This window comes from Megalopta genalis, chromosome 6 (assembly GCF_051020955.1).
Source record: "Megalopta genalis isolate 19385.01 chromosome 6, iyMegGena1_principal, whole genome shotgun sequence".
Classification (NCBI taxonomy): domain Eukaryota; kingdom Metazoa; phylum Arthropoda; class Insecta; order Hymenoptera; family Halictidae; genus Megalopta; species Megalopta genalis.
In genome coordinates, this window is record NC_135018.1 from 8,264,080 (window position 1) to 8,276,599 (window position 12,520).

General features: G+C 41.7%; 1 protein-coding gene across 1 annotated transcript in view; it reads right to left on the reverse strand.

Annotated features, from left to right (window-relative positions):
* LOC117222361 (lachesin) overlaps positions 1-12,520 on the reverse strand; it is a 492,917-nt gene that overhangs the window by 145,992 nt on the left and 334,405 nt on the right. The gene's annotated exons all lie outside the window — the stretch shown is intronic.

The following is a 12,520-nucleotide window of genomic DNA, read 5'->3' on the forward strand; positions in this document are numbered from 1 at the left end:
AACGGTGTGGAGGGGTCGACGAACGTCCGGGATGGTCGAAAAATCAGCGACAAGGCTGATCCGTGGCGGAATAAAAGAAAATCGTATAAAAGGGGGTCAGCGGTGGGTGGGATCTAGGTAATCGGGCGAAACGACGGATGAATAAAATAAGCCCGGGCCGTGGAAGGCAGACGGCGTAGGAAGGGGGCGGAGGGATGATTATTTCAGAGGTTGGTAATTACTTTTCTCTCGCTTTACGTCTGCCGAAGCGGCGGCTGCCGGGGTAAGGGACGGCCCTTTCTCGGTTTTAAACGCGGCTGCAGCGGGACGGGAGAAGGAAGAGCAACATCTTGCACGGATTAGAGATTCCTCGAGAAGGAGAACAGGCTGTCCGAGAGAGAAGGAGAGAGAGAGCGTGAGGGAGAGAGAGAGCGGGGAAGAGGGATGAAGACACAATTCAGACGGTCGAGGAGGAAAATGGCCGACAGCGCGAGGCTGCGCTTCGTTATGACGGAGCCGAATTCGTGCGAGGCCAAAGGAAAGAGGACGAAGACCGGACGAGGGAACAAAAGGAGACCTGTAAGAAGAACGAGGAGAAGAAGCCCGGAGAGAGTTCGCCGGATGAAAAATTACGGATGATAACCTAAACCGTGCCGAACGATCGTTCTGCTTGCTTCTTTTTCCGTCAGCTCGTGGCGAGATTAAATAGCGATTTTGTTTCCGCGGTTCCGCCGCGGTAAATAGGAAAGTTTCGAGGGCTCGCCGCGTCCTCTCGACCACCGAGATTAAATTGATTCCCATTCAAACCGGAAGAACTACTCGACAAAGGATTGCCAATGACACCGCAGTGATTTATGGAGATCCCCCACCGGGATTTTTGGGAACATTTTTAAAGAACTCCGCCGGCTGTTTCAATTCCACACTCGTTACACAGGTGCAATTGTTAGCTAACGCTTGAAGAGTGTACACAAACTCTTTTACACAAGCTCTAATAAAAATTTAAGGTGATAATTGGCTGCCTTTGTAGTCCGGACATCTGATTCCATTTCGGTTTCAATACTTCCTCGGTTGCCCCAATTCTTTTATCATTCTTGCATCATTCTTTGTTAGGACAAGAGTATCGTAGTACTAACTATGATAGAATTTTCATTGCAGTACATAAATTATACGAATGACTGCACATTCTTTTTTGTACTCATTCAGAAATTAATTGTGACGTTATCATTTTTATCGTATTTTCGTATCATTTCTAATGTCTTTGATACATGAAAGTGCCTTGAACTTCTTGTCACAAATCCATAAAATCCGTAGTCTAATTATAATATAAATCGCACGAAGTTCGAATAAATCCAGTCTTGCCATTGTTATAAAGCAACACACGATAATTCTAGTGTTAACACGTTGGCTGCCGCACGAATTTTACGTGACTTGCCCAAGGCGCCAACATGAATTTTTCATTATGCGATGCATATTATGTTGAAATATTATTTACAGCAGATAAGTTTAGTTGTATAAACTTGTTTTATGCATTTTTCGTGGCAGGGGTCACTGGTGACCCCCAAGACGCCACAGACCATTTTTGCGATTATATTTCAATCTCCGAGTTTAGGATGAAGTTAGCGATGTATTTAGTGAAATGTTCTAATGATGAAGATTGCACTTTACTAAGCAATTACGTACAGAAAAAACGTCATCATGAACTTAAAAGGGAACCGGAAAGTATGCGAAATATAAGGCGATTTTGCAAATTGTGTTATGAAAAAAATGCAAAATAGCTAGGAAGAATGAGAGCAAAGAATTGCACTAAGAAAGTGACGACATATTGTGCTGACTGTTCTGGTTCACCTTTTCTGTGCCTACCGTGTTTCAATGTGTTTCATCGTTATGCGCACAAATAACATATATATTTCCTTGTATTAATAAAATTATTTTTGCATGTTCTGTACGGCATTAATTTCTTCAAAGCATTACAGAAACAATGGTATTATTTAGAAATTTATAAGTATCGATGTTTACCCTAATTATGTATTTTAACTATTTGTCGCGTCGCCGGTCACCGGTGGCCCCCACGGCAGCCAACGTGTTAATTTAGGCGTAACGCTCTGGAAACGGGTTTGCAAAACGTTTAAAAAAAATCATTTTCATTACGTCGAATCATCGTGTTGATCGTCACGAATCTAATCTCGGTGGAAGCACTCTTCGATTGTTTCTCGTGAGAGATTGTTACCGCGCGCGGCACCGTTTTAATCGAAGGACGCTGCGGGCTGCCGAAAAGTGGCGAGGCAAGATGAATCATTGTATTCTTCGGGAAGTTGCAGCGTTCTCAGCAAATTAGCCGCGTTTAACGACGCCTCTCGAAAACCGCGTAACTTCCGAAATACTTGAGCGGCCGCGGGCTTAACAGCCAGATAGTCGTAATACTTTCGCGGCGAATCGGGCAATTTCGGTTTTACCGCGCGGCGCAGCGCGGCGGCAGTCTCTAAAACCGGTGGTACACCGATGGTATACCGTCGGTATACCGGTGATCCAGTGAATCGTAAAGCAAACAGTCCTTTAATTGTAAAGCTCCCGCGAACGTGGCGCGGACAATAACGACTTAATATTCGGCGCATAAATTCGCCGAGGCGGGACGCGTCCGCCTGCGCAAATCCTGCGAGGAGCTGCGCGAGCCTCGAATATTATAGCGATGGAACGTGTCCAGGACTCGCCGACCCACGCCTCGGTTTCTCCCCGTGGAAAAATAAGTGACGCGTTTCAGGCAATTTACCTTTTTTTTCAGATCAAAGTGGAAGGGGACGCCCCGAGTTTTTCGGCTCCACCGAGAATTACTTGACGAAGAAAGAAAAAACGAAGAGACCGAGGTGATGGCGCGTTTAGCGCGATGGTAACGTGAAATATGAATGGCGCTGTCCGGAATAAAATGCAAGGAAAAAACCAGCGAAACGCGAACCGTATAGAATGTAACCTAAACCAAAGGGAACCGTACGCCCGGGAGGGAAGGAAGCAAAATCCTAAGCTATTCTCACAGATCCAGAATGAAATTGGATATATCAAGAGGGACAGCGGAGAGAGACAGCCGAAAACAGTCTCTCGGAGTGCTGTCACGAAAGTTTCCGGAAATTCCCTCTGCATGCGTCCGCCCCGTCCACCGTTTCCACCTGGCCAATCGCGATACTATTTTTCTTCTAAATTTATTAGCTGCGCTCAGTCGTTTCGTTGCTCCGACGACGACCGGAGCGAATTCTTTTATCGCCAATTTCTCAAGCCTTTCTAATTGTTCTCATTATCTGTCTACTCGGATACTCATTGCTCCCGCATTTTTTCGTACATACTTGTGTTCCACAGGTGAAAACAATACTAAAATGTAACATAATAAAAAGTCCGTAAACGTTTTGTTGAGAAGTTGTGAGAGAAATAGAAATGTACGGGAAATGCGGAACACCCTGTATATATTATAGGTTAAAGTAATTCTACATTCTAGATAATGCGCACTCGGAGAATTAATTCGGTTTGTGCTACGAGTGTATATATGTAAAATGAAAGTCACCCTAAGTTAATTGCATGGAATAAATATTTGGCTTCGGATAAATTAGCGCGTTTACTTGGTAAAAGTTGAGAATTAAATTTAAATAGCACGTGTTATTTAACTAAAATTACGATGTTGGAATTGCGGAGAATTTCCTAATCCACTTTATGTACCTAATTATGAGCAGAGTTGTGCAGACTCGATTACATTGTAGTTCAACTTCGCAATTTAATCATATTGTATTTCGATTAGATAGTAACTCAATTACGTTGTAATATCCAATTACATAATTCAAACATTTCAATTAATTTAGATGACAATTATATTAATTACGAGTGTAAGTGAAATGCAACGCGACTGAAATACAATGAGATTGAAATATAATGCAATTGAAATACAGTTCCAGAACTTTGAGCTTGTCTTATTATTTATTATTTCATTAGTTTTTAATTCGTAATTTTGATTTAATTATATCGTAATTCATGATCATAATTCAATTACATCGTAATTCGTAATCACAATTCGATTACATCATAATTCATAATTGTAATTCAATTACATCATAATTCATAATTGTAATTCGTAATCATAATTCATAATTGTAATTCGTAATCATAATTCGATTACATCGTAATTCGTAATCATAATTCAGTTACATCGTGGTTCATAATTAATGTAATTCAACTACTTAGTATTCGTCAGTTGTTCTGCAATTGCAATTACGAACGACATTGTACTGGAGTTGAACGGAGATCTGAATTATGAATTACAATCTCTGATTGAATCATAACGTAATCGAAGTATTTCGTAATTATAATTGTTTGAGTGAATCAATTGCAATTCCGCGACAACTCTGATTGCAAGGAACAGTTCAATCGCGACGAATTCGCAAACGACCGTTAAAGTCCGCGCTCGGGAAATTTCGGCCTGAAGTCCGCGCGCGGTCAAATCCGAGTTAGCTTGCATGCAAATTAGCGAGAACGAGAATTAACTTGACACGTGTAATTACGATATCGAGGTAGCGGCAGTAGGGGCGCGGGTGAAGGAGGGCGAAAGGGTGAAAGGGTGGCGGTGCACATAAGAAATAAATGAAAGCTTCGGGCTGTCCTCTCGAAAGGGCGTAAAAAGGGAATGGCGACGGAGGGAAATGTAAAATAGAAAGAAAAGGTGGCACGTGATCCCCGGTCGTTCATCCCGCGGAAGGAGGCGAGGCTCGCCGAAGGTGTATGGTAATTTTATAGTGTCTTACGCGGTAGGCATGACCACCGTGGAACCAGAGCACCATAGGAGAACCGTAGGAGAACCGTTGGAATTTACTGCGACTCGGGATCGCGATAAAAAGCCGATTGCTGGCCTCGAACGAGACACTTTTTCGAGCGACGACGTATTCCGGGATTCATTCGTCTATTTCTTCTTTCACCAGCGAGCAAAAACCCAGGTCCCGGATATTCTTACCGAGGAGTACGTGCCATGACTGTGAAAACGTCCATTCAATCGGGCGCGTCGAGTTTTACCGCGATTATCGACTTTCATTTGCTGACTGGAGCAACCTCTAATAGGGAAAAATCGTGCCTATTTCCTTCTCCGCTTCTCTTCTCTTCTCTTCTCCGCGCCGGGAATAAACAGTGCGTGTCTACACACCGCGACAAAACTATAAGACACGCCTAGTTTTTCTTAACGCTGAACCTTCGACCGGCGGTCGAATGACCGGTTTCATATTTTTTATTTCATAATTATTGAAGTCATAAAGCCGTTACCATTAAAAATTCTTGAATACATTTCTTTATTCAGGCACACACTATTATACAAATTGTGAGAAATTTGAATAAATTCTATCTTGGCAACACTTGCTAGTCGCTTTTACACGTAGAAAGTTTTTCTACATGAATATATACAGCGTATCCCTCTTTTGTATTAACATGTAAAAGGTTGACCAGCATTTGTGCTGTTTTATAGTATAATGACAACAGTTTCTTCTTTCCTTAGATTGTAAAAGTATTAATTAATTTTAATTTAGATGGACCAGATAGTGCAAATTATTATATACGAAACTGTCTTATAGTTTCATCGCTGTTATCATTACTATAAAACAGCATACACTTTTTATACGATCATAAAACAGAGATACGTTGTATATAATCGTATAGAAAAACGTTTTACAGGTTCATGATTTTAAGAAAAACTAGAAATTCAGCGGTGCCTTATAGTTTTGACACGGTGCGTACCGTTCCTGCATCTTCCAAAACAATTTTCCAACCACGCCGCAACATCTCTGCTCGGAAAATTCGTTCTATCGATGCGCAAACGTTTTACCGTAATTAACACTTCAGCCGCCGCATCTATTTAATAGTTCGGCAGTTCCCAAACTTGTTTACTCTAATAAGTTTACTTAGAGAGTGCAAATATTTTGCGACACGCTGCACGCAAATTCCGCATTGCACTTTTCACATTTTTCAATCTGCGCCGCGCGGCGCACGGGTTTCAAATCACTGGACAGTAGGTCTGTCAAAAGTGAAAAATAAATAATTTCACGGTTATTGGAACAGTTCTCTGCGGAACTATTATTTGGAAAAAATTCCATGTGACAACATTTTTCGATAGCTGAAACGATAGAAAACACCGAGAACGACACGGTAGCACGAAATTGATAAAAATTTAACCAACGCTGTCTTAACGTCGCGGCTTAAGAGACGCTCTCGATGCGCATCGATCGATGCTCGCCGAACTACCGAACGGTTCTGAGACGGCGTTGTTATCACAAACACTCCTTTTCAATGGGAAGCTCGTTCTTACGTTACATTTATTACCGGGAAGAGAAAGTTTTCTAAAGTCATAATACAATTTCAGCTGTTTCCGTGAAACGTCTGTTTGTGGCAATTAAATGTCGAGTACCGGATGAATTGAAAAGGTAGCGAATCTTCTTGACAATTACACGATGTGCAGGACCATTTGCGGTTTATTCAAATGTTGTTTAAGACGTGTCGTGCAGAAAACGACGAAGTCGATAACATGGATCAAAATAGACTGTGCTGTTCAGGAATTAATCGGTTGCACTGTATGTAACGTAACGTCTCAGGAAACTCATTACTAATTATAAGATTCCATTCCTAGACAGCACAAGACGATTTGGGTCTTGCGACCTAAATTAGACGTCTTATTTCAGATGTTAAAACAACCAAGGATCAGAGATCCTGTCCAGTTCGAGACATATTGTTTCACACTTCTTTTGTCTTCACATCGATTTACAACAGTTACACCGTTAACGAGTTATTCACGAAAAACAGTGACCAATAAGAATCGAGTACGGTTAACGCGAGGCGGCCCAGCCAACCAGCGCACGAAGCCCAGTTCCGCTCATTGACTCGGTCGCCTCGCGCCAGCTGAGCTGGGATTCGACCGCCTCGACCGCTGGCGCCGCTGGCTCGGCCGCCTCGCGGCAGCTGAGCTGAGATTCGACCGCCTCGACCGCTGGCGCCGCTGGCTAGGCCGCCTCGCGCCAGCTGAGCTGGGATTCGACCGCTCGACCGCTGGCGTCGTTGGCTCGGCCACCACGCGGCAACTGATCTCGCCTCTCATTGGTCACTGTTTTTCGTTAATAATTCGTTAACGGTGCCTCGGAAAAAATTTTTGTAAAGGAAAAAGTTGCTTCAAATGGCCCGAGGAACCCGTCACTTTCGGATTGCGAGTCATTTTTGGGACACCCTGTATATACATACAGAATATACAGTATCAGACACTGTACAGTACACATCAGACTCTGCCGTCCAGAGAAATAGCCTCGCGCAGAATTCAGCCGTACCAAAAAGGTTAAAGACGTCTTGAAGATTTTTGAAACACGCCCCAAACCAAATGTCGTTTCAACATCTGAAATAAGACGTCGTAAAGACGTTTTTGTGCTATCTGGATTGTTTATTCAGTTAAATTAACTAAGTATGGATTTTATTCACACTCCATAAATAAAAATAAAATTCAATTTTTCTGTCGTTCGCTAGACCGATTTGATCATTACAATTAACAGAGATTTACGATAAATATAAATCTTTTGCCTCTTTTAGGAACAGTTCGACAACGAAGGAGCGTCAAACGACAGAAATTTCGTAATATCGACCTTGCTTGTCGACGACTTCATCTGTCAATTACCACAATTATACGGTAATTTCAAGCTCGTTGGAATAATTTCAAGGGAAGTTGCTATTTTCATTGGAAACAGGGCGGGACATTCTCCTGGAAGCTGTTCGCGCAGCTTTGTTCGAAATCGTCCCTCGGAACACATGATATCGATATCCACATTGCGGATCTGGCCTTTGTCGAGTTGGCGATTAAACGGTGAGGTGCGACGGCAGGTTAAAAGTAAAAAGTCGTCGTACTCTGGGAAAACTGTTTCTCGTTTTGCGGTGCGGCGCGGCTGCGGCGGGATTCTTCGGGCCGGGTCCCGGCCCGCTCGGAGCTCCGACTCGATAATTCCGACTCCATGTTTCCTCTTGATTCATTCGTCTATGTCTGTTGCAAAGACAGATGACATCCCAGCGAGACAATAGATACGTGCCAGGCATGCGAAACTTTCCTTTTGTTCCGGCGGGCCACGATTCTTACGCGGCGACGACGCCAGGATGACTTCGGGCTCCGCACCTGCGGCCCCGCTCTATCCCTCTCCTGCGAGAAAAGTTTCGCCCTTCGCCCTCTACGCCCCTGAACCCAACCCCGCCGACACCGTGCTACCCCTCCAGCGCCCGGAGACATTAATTAATCGTCCTCGAGGCGATTACGCTTAACGCCCGGATTACCGGACGCCGAAACCTGTGCCTTTTAATTTCCACCGTTTAGTTATCGAGGATTTTCGAAACGAACGGCGCCGGCTCGTTCCCCTGGCCACACCAACCAACATACTCCCTACCTGTGTACAGCAAACGGTCGATTTTCAATAGCATTTCGGAACACGCAACTTTTGAAATGATTCATTTGATCTGCTGTGCATGTTTTTGCGCCAGCTTTGCTTCAATGTCATAGAACAACGTTCCACGCTTTATTGGGAAATATTTAGCTCGGTTTTGAATACTGCGCGACGCCGGCAAAATCATGGAAATGGACGTTTCCAATTGATGCGAGTGTGTCCGTGTATATGGCACTTTTTTGCCGTTTTTTATTGAAAAAACTTCTATTTCTCGCGATACGAACACAAAATGTACGCTTTATGGGTTTCTTTTCAATCGCTGTTGCTGACTGCAGAGAAACGCTTGCAAGAGAAATTTTTTAATAAACTTCTTTCTTCGTATTTTTTGAATCGCAACTATCCGGAGGAATCTGGGAAACCCGAGTGTTCAGATAATACCACAGTTTAATCCATTTTAATTTTATTCAATTCCATTTAATTTTGTATAATTTAATTTAATCTAATTTAATTTAATTTAATTTAATTTAATCTAATTTAATTTAATTCAATTTAATCTAATTTAATTTCATTTAATCTAATTTATTTAGATATAAAGATATACATTTTTATACAATACAGAACGAAAACCTATCGTATTTAGTCTGACAGAGAATCAGCGAATCAGCAAATTAGGCAAACAGTCTATGTGAACTTGTTTTGGATTTTGTGGCATTGGCTGCACAAATATGTCTATTTTATCGCTGTTCGTTTACTAAATTTTGTTTTTACAATCTGCTAGTTCTATTAGTAGATAATGAAGGAAATTCTTTTTGGGTACTAATTTTCATAAAACAACACACGAATATGGAAATTTGCATAGAGATGTACAGTCTAGATATAGGAAATGAAGGTATATAAACGAAGTGCTACTAAATAAACTGCAATGTCGAATGACGTCTCTAGCTGATCGATTCAGCCGTTTCCAAAATTTCCTGCATTATTCGAAATCGAAATGTTGTTAATCTTTCCGTTTCCGCTGAGACGTTGTCTCCCGATATTGTAAGAAATTGCTAATGGCATACGGAAGCTAATTTAAGAACCGCGTTGTTGAGGTCAGTCAAAGGGCAGCGACGGGTCATTTTTCTTCTCGAAATACGTTGAACATACGTGACACGGTTACTCGGCACGTTTTATATTACAGGCCATGTATGGGTCACGATATTGTAAAAAGGAAATCGGGACGCCACGCTCGAGGAAATTCAGTAGAACGGGAGCCGCGCGCGGCAGAAAGTTTGAGAAAATTGCGACCTCTCGATCGTGCGCGTTCTTAAACGCAACGATCAATCAAAATATTGCAACGCGTTCGCCAAACAAATTTTCTTCAGTCTATAGGCCGAGGATGTTCGACAGGTTCAACGCCATGTCAGCAACCGGTTTAAACTGTACTGTACAGGGTGCCCCAAAAGTCATTCGCAATCGGGAAATGAGCGCTTCCTGAGATCATTTGAAGTAACTTTTTCCGTAGCACAAATGCAATCCGCGACTTTGTTTACGAGTTATTAACGAAAAATAGTGACCAATGAGAGGCAAGATCAGCTGGCGCGAGACGACCGAGCCAATTAACGGAACTGGGCATCTACATGATGTCACAGTGAACTCGATGTATGCATAAGCTATGTTAGTACGATATATCTGCAATTTCGAAAGAGTTTTACACTGATGTTCCAAGCGTGTTGAACAGTTTTAACATTCGACATACATGAACATGCGAAAATGTTCAATTTTTAGAAAGCAAATTCAATTAATCAAATATGAAATATTATATTTATTAATAATAAAAATATATATTTATTACTAATACAAAATAGTTGTCCTTTGCAGCTTTCACAGAATGTTATAACTAGTCCGCGGATCTTTATGCAAAATAAAAATTCTCTACCTCGGTTCAATCAACGATCATTTGAGAAGAATCGAACAACATTGTTAAACTTTGCATTTAATTGTCTTGCATTTAACGCATTGTACTCGATCAATTCACTTTTGTCATAAACGCATAAAATTCGCAGTCTAGTTATAATTACAACTAACTATAATTATAACGCAGACTAAATGTAAAGGAAGACAAAACAGTCACGGCGCTTAACGTTTCAAGCAAATTTCTCATAAATTCTTCGTTCCGTCTGCGAAAAATATTTATAGTGTATGTAGAAATCAAAAAAGTTAACGCTAAACTTACCGAGGTTTAAAAGCGACTTACAAAAATTCCCTCAGAAGAAACACAAGATATACGTAATTTATTCAAATTTTTCACAATTTTTGTGATAGCGTGTGCCTGAGTAAAGGAATATATTCGACGATTTTTGGCGAAAGTAGCTTTACGACTTCGACAATTATGAAATCAAAAATGTGTACCGATAATTTGGTTGACGGTGGTAGATTTAGTGTTATAAGTCAGGTTTAACACGTTGAATGCCATGGAGGTCACCGGTGACCGGCGCGCCCAAATTGATAGAAATATATATAATTTAAAACAAATGTCAATATCTGCAATTTTGTATTATTACCATCGTTAATTCAAACAGCGATCCCTGTCGCAATTAACATGTCAAACATGGTTATACGCTGTAACTTATCTATTACAGATAATACTTCAACATTATATGTATCACATGAAAGAAAATTCATCGTGGCGCCACGGACAATTTCTGTAAAACCGGCGTGGCATTCGCAACGTGTTAACTTGACTTTCGAAAAGCCAAAAATCCTTGGGCAGAGGTTTCCGAAAGATTCTCGGTGAGATCGTTGAAGATCGATGTCGCGCACCGGGACATAAACGTGTCGTTCAGCGGCGACAGTGGCCCCAAGGGTCATTGTTCGGCAATTAACAAAGGGAGGCTATCAACAAAGATGGATACTTGCAGGGGCATCGAGGCTCGCGAGTCGCGAGTTGCGAGTTGCCGGCCGAATGCTATAGAAATTTAGAATGACCCGCATAACAGGCTCGCTCGGGCAAACGCAGCAGGCCCCTGCCGGTGACACGTCGTCGGGCCAAGGATGCAAGGTCGTTGACGCAATTGTACCAGCACTCGGCTGCGTGTATATGCGCATTGGAAGCCGATGCACGCCACGTTAAAGGCTATAACGAGTCCTCGTGCTGCGCGATAATTACAAGCCTCGGCTACATACGCGGAAAGCACGCGTGGATTGCGTTATGACATGATTATTGTAGGCTGCCCCGGCGGCGATACAGCGTAACATCGTGACAATACACCCTCCGGTGATACGTCACGCCGTGTGTCTACTCCATACGCAATTACAGCGCGTTATGCCCCGTACGTGCGTATAAAGCGACCGCCGACCAACCGAACCGTCGAGCCGAGCCGAGCCGATTCATCTTTTCCCGCGAATCTTTTCGCGTTGCAAAACGCTTGCGTCTCTCTTTCGTCGAGACTTTCTCACTACTGCAGTCGAAATATTAGGGAATTTTCGAACAAATGACTTCGCCGGGCTCGGATTCATTCCTTGTCCAAATCCAGCTCTATTCGCGTAGCATTGTTCGCGTTGGGATAACCTAACGTAGAACCTGCAAAAAATTGATCCTTCTTTTATTTTATTTTCTGAAAGTAGGGTAAGGATCCCAATTACTGTCACTCTCATTGATTTTAACGATAATCATAAATAATATGATAAAGAATTATGAACATTTGGTATTATGAATATAATAGTAATAATTATTATAAATTAATAATAATAATAATAATAATAATAATAATTTTATTCTATTAATATAGAATAAAATTATTTATGTACTCCATTAGTTTACTGTAAGTTCTAAAAAAATTATTAGGAATTATTATATTACTAGTCATTTATTGGCTACGAACGATACTATTCGCTTACCGACATGGTTAAGAAATCGAATTTATGCACACGGTCAGAATTTTAAGTTGGGGAGGTAATTAAACAATCGGTAACTATAAAAACGAGCCGCAAGGCTCGAATAATCGTATCTCCTCTTCCCAAATTGTCCAATTTTGTGTGCGATCTAAGCACGAATTAGGGAGAAATTACCGGAATCAGCTTTCGGTCGACTAAAGCAGTGTTTTCATACTATAAAAATCATTCGATGTTATAAAAAAAAGTAT